Source organism: Tubulanus polymorphus, chromosome 6 (genome assembly GCF_964204645.1).
Source record: "Tubulanus polymorphus chromosome 6, tnTubPoly1.2, whole genome shotgun sequence".
NCBI lineage: Eukaryota > Metazoa > Nemertea > Palaeonemertea > Tubulaniformes > Tubulanidae > Tubulanus > Tubulanus polymorphus.
In genome coordinates this window covers 9,511,846-9,521,362 of record NC_134030.1, presented here as the reverse complement: position 1 = coordinate 9,521,362, position 9,517 = coordinate 9,511,846, and the positions used below count along the sequence as shown (strand labels likewise).

The following is a 9,517-nucleotide window of genomic DNA, read 5'->3' as shown; positions in this document are numbered from 1 at the left end:
ATTTGAGATGTTACATTCTGCTCTATTGTCACTGATTATTGTTTCTTTTTCTTTTCAGAATGAAATGAATGCAATAGAATTTACTATTTAAACAGGCTCATTTAAAGGTAAGTACAAAACTGGTAATGAATTTCTCCACAGAATTCTTCACAGTCTCTGTTGATATTTTGAATTATTTTTGAACTAAAAATTACTGTTTTACTCTCAGTTACAGGATGAGATACACACCGCAGCAGCAGCACTGGCAGTAACCGCAGTACCAGCACCATGCAGCAACAGCGCCACCAGCAGCTGCAACAGCAGCACTGGCAGTACCAGCACCATGCAGCAACAGCGCCACCAGCAGCGGCAGCAGCAGCAGCAGCAGGTAAAACCTGTTTGGAAATTCATTATTTTTAGAGAACTGTTCTATATAAATTATTCTATCTGTTTATGTTTCCAGCATTCAATCACTCAAAGATCAAGGCTTAGTTTGTTTTGGTGTGAAACTGCTCTTATTTCATAACAACTTAACTGACAATTTCTAAAATTTGTATTTAGGAGCTGAAATAACTGGAACCCTTGATAGAATCTGTGAACAGTAAACATTGGGAATTCACTTCACATTTGTTTAAGATGGACATCGCTTTAAGTCCTCAAAACCAATACGGTACCGGTAAATATCTCTACAGATTCTAGTCTCTGTTTGACTGTACATTTATAAACTCATTTCCTGATTAGAAGCTACATTAATCAGTGAAGGCGAATTTTCAATCACTTCTATTCTGGTGAAAGTTCGAATCATCAAAATTATACAACTGTTGTATTCTAGGGTCTAAAATAAAGCTGAACTTGCAGTTAACATTGCGCTCTACAAATCAAACAAGTCAGAAGCGGTGAGTTTTATATCGATTTATTGCAGTAATTTGTGGTGATCTTCAAATCAAGTCCAGAAAATGATGTTTTGATCGGTCAATGTTGGCAGGTATCAACGTTTTACTTGAGGACGCAGTCTAAAGCTACCATCAAACCTCTCAGAAATCTGCATATACTCGACACATTGTGATAAACTACTCATTAACCTGGTAGGTTTTCTGTCAATCGAACACAAACAAGTTGCAGTTTCTATCTATTTCATTAACCATTTTCTGGCATAATTTTCTCTTTCCAGAATGCAATACGCCCAACACTTATTGGAACTGGAGAAATTAAAAATATTCACCTTCAAAGAGTAAAGAAGCTCTAGTTGCTGAAGCTGCTGCTATCGTTTTAAGAATTTATTTTCTCAGAAAATCATCAGTTCTCTTAACTTCATGACATTATGACTGTTGGAAGTGAAATCCTGCTAGATGGCACTGAACTTATCTGATATGAGTTTAGAAATGGTGAGTATTTCATCACTCCACTGTGCTCTAATTTCATAATATTCTAACATTTAATTATTCTGTACAGGATTTTTATGTGTGATTCTTAATTCTGCTAAACACAAGTTTGAAAATGATTGATTTTCTAATAGAATTTAGCCCCAATTTCAGACTGCTATAAATACATTACTTAGTATTTTCATAGTATGATGATTTTTTGCAGCATGAAATTTGTCCAATAGAACAGTTTGAAAAGTGATCAAAGATTGAATAATGGTGTTGAATTATCTAGAATTATAAGGTAATTATAAATTCTAGTTACCGAATTATGTCATGAAAACAATTCCCACTTGACTGTTAATTCAATCGAACATTTTCTATGTAATATTTTCTCTATTCTAGAACGAAGTTGGGATCGGGACCAATTTGCCATTGGACAGGGACAGGGACCAGCCATCTACCTGGAGCCAAATGAATATTGTTTATCCGTGCCGACCGGCACGGGCAGCCTACTGTTGTTCTGTTTATGATGGTTTGATGGACTGTGTATCACATATCCATAAAAACATTAGAGTCATCCCCTGATCCCCTGATCTCTCAAAGCTGTGGTGTCATTTTTGCTAATAGAATAATAGCCTGAATCGGGCATAGAATATATGATTTAAACCCTGCTATATGCAAATTTAAAAGGCATAATTCATTTATCAAGAATCAGAATCAAAATAATAAAAGTATAATGAAGAAATAACTAGAACAACCTATACGAACAAAATAACAAAACCTCTCAACCTTAGCACTGAACACTCGCTTTACTTTCCTAATGAACTTGTTTTTCCCTGTTTTAGTTATTCTTCAGACTTGATGATGGTCTCTACAGAGACTCCAAAATGTTGTCTCTTTTACTTCTATTAAATTTCTATATAGTGGGTTTTAAAGTTTTAGGGAAAATTGAAATTGAAGATTAAATGTAGCTGTAAAGCAGCGATAACTGGTTGCATTAGTTTGTAATTGTTTGTACCCCACGACCCAGTTTTATTGGTCTTTTCTCTGTGAAACTGGACACTCGCTATTCAGTGTGCGAAACTGCGGCATCTAAATCTGATTGAAACCCTCGCATCATAAACCAAATCCTACCGAGGGTACGGTTTCACATATACGGATTAATTATCAAAGATCAACAAAAAAGAGAAACTGAGTTTATGAAGTTCATCTGTTTTTGTGAGATTTGATCCAGATTAAATTTCTTCACAAATTCAGTTAATGCATCGTTTTTTTTGTGAAACTGCGACCCCTGGTGTCTACTCGAAGGATTCATTTTTTCTTTCTTACCCTGGTATGCGAAGGTTTCAATTCGATGGTCCAACTACTATTCTTAAAAGGGCAGGGTCCAGTTCCACAGTTGTTGAGTTAAGATTTAACTCTGGGCCCAGTTTCACAAAAAGGATTAAGGCCTAAATCGATTTAAGATAAACTGAATTAATGAAGAAATTAAATCGATTTAAGAGTTAAACCTTTTTGTGAAACTGGGCCCTGGGGTAACTCATTGAAAGTGAATTAACTTTAACTCTAACTCACAACTGTGGAACTGGGTCCGGGTGTGTTACATGACAATGAGGAATAAATATAGATAGTTGTTGCTGTAAGTCGTGTGTGCGTTATTTAATCATTTTTCGTGGCGGGGTCGAACCCAGGACACCTGTACATCCTCTATTCAGTATCAAGACCACTCTGAACCAGTATCAGTAATTACTGGTTCGAACCCGGGATACCTCTGTACATCCTCCATTCAGCATCAGGACCAATCAGAATCAGTAATTACTTTTAAGATATCAACATTTCACCGTACGGTGCTGCCTCTATGCTCATCGGTAGCGGGATTTTCATACACTAACGTTAGTCAACTCTGGCAAGCAAGGGTTACGGAGTATAGCTGGACAGCACGACGATTGCCAGAGTTGACTTCAGTTAGTGTATGGAAATCCCGCTAACGATGAGCACAGCGGCAGCACCGTACGGTCGGGACACCCTTGTACATCCTCCATTCAGCATCAGGACAACTTGGACCACTACTGAGTTCGAACCCTGGACACCCCTGTACATCATCTAATCAGCATCGGGACCACTCTGAATCAGTATCAGTAATTACTGGTTCTCGAACCCGGGACACAACCCTGTACATCCTCCATTCAGCATCAGGACAACTTGGACCACTACTCAGTTCGAACCCGGGACACCCCTGTACAAAGACCACTCTGAACCAGTATCAATAATTACTTGGTTCGAACGCGGGACACCCCGTACCCATTATGACGCGATTAGACACGTGTTCGATGGTCGTCCTCATTCAGAAGATGAATTTAATTGTGAAACATGGTCATATCCAGGAATAGTTAAACCCGGCCATCAATGTCTCGACTAAAACCGTGTCTATAACGATATTTGTACTGTTAATCGTCGTATTCATCTTCTTTACGATAACCTACAACGATACGATTTCAAACTGTGTTCTCCCCGTACTCGTAGTAGGCCTAACTACCAATTTCACGTTGTTTGGAGCCATTTTATGACAGTGTAACTTCAAACCTAGAGCGATTTCACCCACCCCGAGTGCTACTTGATAAAAGTTCCTGTGTAACAAGTTTAATCGTAATCGGTCCATTGGGTCAAGAGATAAAGACATTTATCCAAAGCGACACCTATGGAAAAGAGTGGAAATTGTTGCATACCAACCGTAAAGTAGATATTGTGGTTTTTATATATATTGAATAATGTCACCAACTCTTTTATTCATTTAGAAATAAACTACTGTATTGAGCGAAGTATCTTTTAAATAAATTGGCCTCCACTAGATAAAGCAAATATCTGTGTTCAAAATATATAAGTTAGTATAGAATCAGTTGACCAAAAAATAACCCGAGTCAAACAGATGATCATCGTACTACAAATACCTCGCTGGGCCAAAAATTAGCCCCAACCTGAGGCACTAACTCTAACCCTAGATCGATCGAAACCCTAACCCTAGCAGGACTCGAACCTGCGACCTCCAGCATGCCGGTCGAGCACGCTAACCACTAGACCACTGAGTTCTGATGGCCGACCTAGTTTGTGAATACGTGTGGTCAGTGTGGTACAAGGCCAACACTATAGGGTTACTGAGTTTATCAAACAGGCCAACGCTAGGGTTTCTGCGTTTATTAAACAGGCCAACACTCGCGTCAGTGGTTGTTTCTTGGTAATTGCCTTTTTAGTGCCCTGGGGCCAGTTCCATGGGTGATGGAGGTGAATCTAAGCTTTTCTCATATCGGTATTTGTACATAACTCAATCGTGAACGTCTTTCTGTATTCCAAGACTGATTCTATTGGCTAATACAGTCAAACAAAATCGTTTAATCCGCATCGGCTTAATCCGAATTTTGGTCTAATCCGGATAATACTGTGTTCTACCCTGTTCTATCCTGTGTTCTACCCGTACTCGTAGTAGGCAACTACCAATTTCACGTTGTTTGGAGCCATTTTAGGACAGTGTTACTTCAACCTAGAGCGATTTCACCCACCCCGAGTGCTACTTGATAAAAGTTCAGACTGTGTATCAAGTTTTATCGTAATCGGTCCATTGGGTCAAGAGATATAGACATTTATCCAATGCGACACCTATGGAAAAGAGTGGAAATTGTTGCATACCAACCTTAAAGTAGATATTGTGGTTTTTATATATATTGAATAATGTCACCAACTCTTTTATTCATTTAGAAATAATCTACTGTATTGAGCGAAGTATCTTTTAAATAAATTGGCATCCACTAGATAAAGCAAATATTTGTGTTCAAAATATATAAGTTAGTATAGAATCAGTTGACCAAAAAATAACCCGAGTCAAACAGATGATCATCGTACTACAAATACCTCGCTGGGCCAAAAATTAGCCCCAACCTGAGGCACTAACCCTAACACTAGTTCGATCGTAACCGTAACCCTAGCAGGACTCGAACCTGCGACCTCCAGCATGCCGGCCGAGCACGCTAACCACTAGACCGCTGAGTTCTGGTGACTGACGTGGTTTGTGAATACGTGTGGTCTGTGTGGTAACAGGCCAACACTAGGGTTTCTGCGTTTATTAAACAGGCCAAAACTAGGGTTTCTGCGTTTATTAAACAGGCCAAAACTAGGGATTCTGCGTTTATTAACCAGGCCAACACTAGGGTTTCTACGTTTATTCAGCAGGCAAACACTAGGGTTACTGCGTTTATTCACCAGGCCAACACTATGGTTTCTGCGTTTATTAAACAGGCCAAAACTAGGGATTCTGCGTTTATTAAACAGGCCAAAACTAGGGATTCTGCGTTTATTCACCAGGCCAACACTAGGGTTTCTACGTTTATTCACCAGGCCAACACTAGCATTTCTGCGTTTATTAACCAGGCCAACACTAGGGTTTCTGCGTTTATTAAACAGGCCAACACTTGTCAGTGTTTGTTTCTTGGTAATTTTAGTCGGTATTCGAAAAACGCCTAATGAAAAACACCGAATCGGAAAACGCATAACGCCTAATTCATAGTAACATCCAAGAAATTGACCTAAATCCCTACGTGAACTATGTACGCAACGCTACATAGTTCACGTCGGAGTGCGTGGAGCGCCGCCCATTCCATCTTCGTTTCTACTGTCTTTGGTTACACAGGCTTATCTGTGTTATCATTTCATATTAAGACAGAGTATTATGATTATAAAAGACATCATATTTTTTATATGGAACATAAAGTTTATTATTTTTTGTTCAAGGAAGTTCAGGGGCTGGACATTATTTAGTCTCTCATTGGTTCGGTAGGTTCACATTAGCGTGGTTGTGAACAGTTTTGGAGGATAATTTTGAGAAAGGCTATTTTATCAGTCTTTGTGTGCGTTGTACCTACGAGCGTAGGTTGTACCATAGTTATGCATTCCGGTTTCAAAATTCAAGAAAGCCGGTTTATAACCGCGGCGTTTGTTTTCGCGTTATCATAGAAGTGTAAACTGTTTCAGTTTACACTTCTATGGCGTTATGTAATAATTGCTTGCACGGCGGACATTCTATCATCATCCTATAATGAAGTTTATTAGAGTAGTAGTCTCGTTTCGTGAAGCGTAAAACACATGTATTTTCAAACTTTTCCGTTGATGAGTTGGATTGTGAGTCTCAGTAGATGGTGCAATTACGAAATTAGGTCATTTTCTAGGAATTAGGCGTTATGCGTTTTCCGATTCGGTGTATTTCATTAGGCGTTTTTCGAGTACCGAATTTTAGTGCCCTGGAAGACTGATTCTATTGGCTAATACAGTCAAACTAAATCGTTTAATCCGCATCGACCGAATTTTGGTCTAATCCGGATAATATTTACAGTCAATTTAATCATTAATATACACGAAAATGACTTTTAATCCGGATTTGCCGTAAAACGGATGAATTTTGTTGGTCCCAATGATCGGAATTAGGGAGATTCTATCATACCATTTACTCTCCTTATATAAAGCTCTAATGTTGGTAGAGTTATTAATTTCTTACAATCTAGTGTTGAGTGATGAATGAAATTTGACTTAAGAAAAATCTGTATTCCTCACATGCCGCAGTAAAATAGCAAGACTGCATCAAATTACAACCGTTCAGTGCTGCCCCAATGAATAACGATAGCGGAATTTCTGTGAACTAAAGTAGTAATTCCCGAAACCTCGAAACGAATGATTAGATTGGTAAAGAGCGTGGTTTTCATTAGAATAAATTCTTTGAATATTGCGTAGAATATAAAACCTAATCTAATCGAAAAGAAGCCGAGACCTGCAATAGACTGGTTGCCATTTCTACCTGCTAGTACAGGTGGCGGTGACCAGTCTAGCGGCGGGAATCCCAATCTGAGGTACACTATGACGCAATATCAAAATGGCGTGCTTTACCATAACACGAAATTAAGCAAAAACCTCACCTAATACAAACATTGCCACCCTCCTTCCCGACCCCTGAAATCAGTATTTCAATATTTGGTAAGTGTTTGTAACATTGGTTTAAATGGCGAAAAATATTCCATCTCAGATATTGTGGGAAATCATATTATTTCAGAGGTACATCCTACAAACAGTGGGTCCATGGTGGTGGCGCTCAGTCGAGCATGACGTCATTCCATCCTGATATATCTAGATCACGATGGGCTTCACCTCGCTGTGTTGTAATGAATTTGTTCTAAAATGATTCCATCGACTGATTACATCAAACAGTGAAAACAGTGTAAGTTTATTTCATATGTCGCTTAACCTATAGGCCTATTAATCGGCAGTCAAACATGTCGGACACCACCATCCTCCCATGGGAGGGATTTGAACCTGATGACATCGCTCGCTACACTCAGCCACGGTACGAACCCCTGCCACACTAGACCGGGTGCGCAGGTACATGCGCAGCTTTACCGCGCGAAATCTTGCGGCACCAAACAGATTGCTCGTTAATCGCTGAGGTAAATTTCACGGAAGAACTATAAATGGGAAAACCCGGGCTCAAATAAAACTGAATTTCTAATTGGCTATTAATGACATCATCTAAGCTGCGCGTGTAGCTGCTGCGCACTCGGTCTAGTGTGGCAGGGTTTCGTATCGTGGCAATCTGGATGCCATCAGGTTCGAGTCCCTGCCGCGGGAGGATTGATGCCTCTACTTGCCTCCATTCGTCTGTGATATTGATGATGATGATCATCATCGGTTTCAGAAACAGATAATATTTAAACTGTTCGTTTTTTCATTACTTTCTTGTTCATATTTCATGTTGAACTCTAGATGCAAAACCTAAACTGTGGATAGAAAAACCCCTTGAATAAACGAACTGCAGATTGGAGCGAACAATCTAATTTGTAAGTTTGAATTTTAGATTTGATATTTCTGCAGTTATTTCTCAGGAAAGAAAATCTTAGATTTGTTTATTATAGGTATCACTTCAACGTGTTCAACGGGAATTTTGATTCAGCACAGGAAAACAAGAATCACTCTTGGATTCAGCACAGGACAACAAGGAATCAGTGTTTCACAATCAGACTTTTTTGGTTTCGCGCCGGACATCGGGAATCATACTTGGATTCAGCACAGGACAACAAGGAATCAGTGTTTTACTACCAGACTTTTTTGGATTTAGCACAGAACATCGGGAATCACTCTTGGATTCAGCATGACATCAGGAATCACTATAGCCTATGTGGAAATTCAAGATAAGTTACATTTATCTTTATTTATCGGTTGTTGAATTGATTTTAAGGGACCAATTTTATATTGTTTATTATAAACCATGTTTTGAAATGAAATTTCAGAAACCTGTTGCAGTTATTCAATCATTTCAAATTTCATTTGGTGAATATTTGGCTATAATCAGTTCATGGTTGGGATTGTTATTTCTGTAAGCGGGTTTATAGGTTTTCTAAATTGTGATCAACTCAAATGTTATTTGTAATCAATATGAAACTGGTTCCTGATGTCAATAATACAACTGTTATCAATCATGTTCCTTCGTGATAATCAGATCATGTGTATCTTAAGAGTTAGAATTTCTGTAGATTAAACTGCTGTACTTATTTCATACTGATTGTACAGTTACAGATACATGTAACATTGTGTACAGATACAGAGTACAGATCACTGCATTACTTCATCTTGGAATTGAACAGTGATTTAATGTTCTTTCATCTTCATTAGATTCCCATCCGTCTAACTAAAACATCAGAACATTCAACTCACCTAACCACAGGGTTTGGGGAGGGTGGGTAGGGTTGGGGGAGGGAAGGGGTAGAGGGAGGGTTGGGGTGGGGGACGGTGGGAGGGAAGGGGTCTGGGAGGGATGGGGTGAGGGCGGGAGGGAAGGGATGAGGGAGGGCGGGAGGGAAGGGGTGTGGGAGGGAGGGCGGGAGGGAAGGGGTCCGGGAGGGCGGGAGGGAACTTGTCCGGGAGGGATGGGATTTGGGAGGGATGTAGGGGTGGTGGTAGGACTTTGGAGGGAGGGAGGGATATAGGGTGGGGCTTTAGGGTTTAGGTACAGGTACAGGTGGTTTAGTCGTGGTTTTAGTCTTGAAGTTCAGGATATTTCAGAAATTGTGTCCCATCTTTTTATTATTCTAAGAAAGGATTAATCATTATGAAACACGTGACTGCAACATGTCATGTTTCAGTTG

The 9,517-nt window shown here is 39.5% G+C and overlaps 1 long non-coding RNA gene across 1 annotated transcript; it reads left to right on the top strand.

Annotated features, from left to right (window-relative positions):
- Nucleotides 1–1,180: 1,180 nt before the first annotated feature.
- On the top strand, nucleotides 1,181–2,145 carry LOC141907587 (uncharacterized). Its single transcript, XR_012619516.1, has 3 exons — nucleotides 1,181–1,364; nucleotides 1,567–1,644; nucleotides 1,746–2,145. It is a non-coding gene; the product is annotated as an uncharacterized LOC141907587 (long non-coding RNA).
- The last annotated feature ends 7,372 nt before the right edge of the window (nucleotides 2,146–9,517 follow it).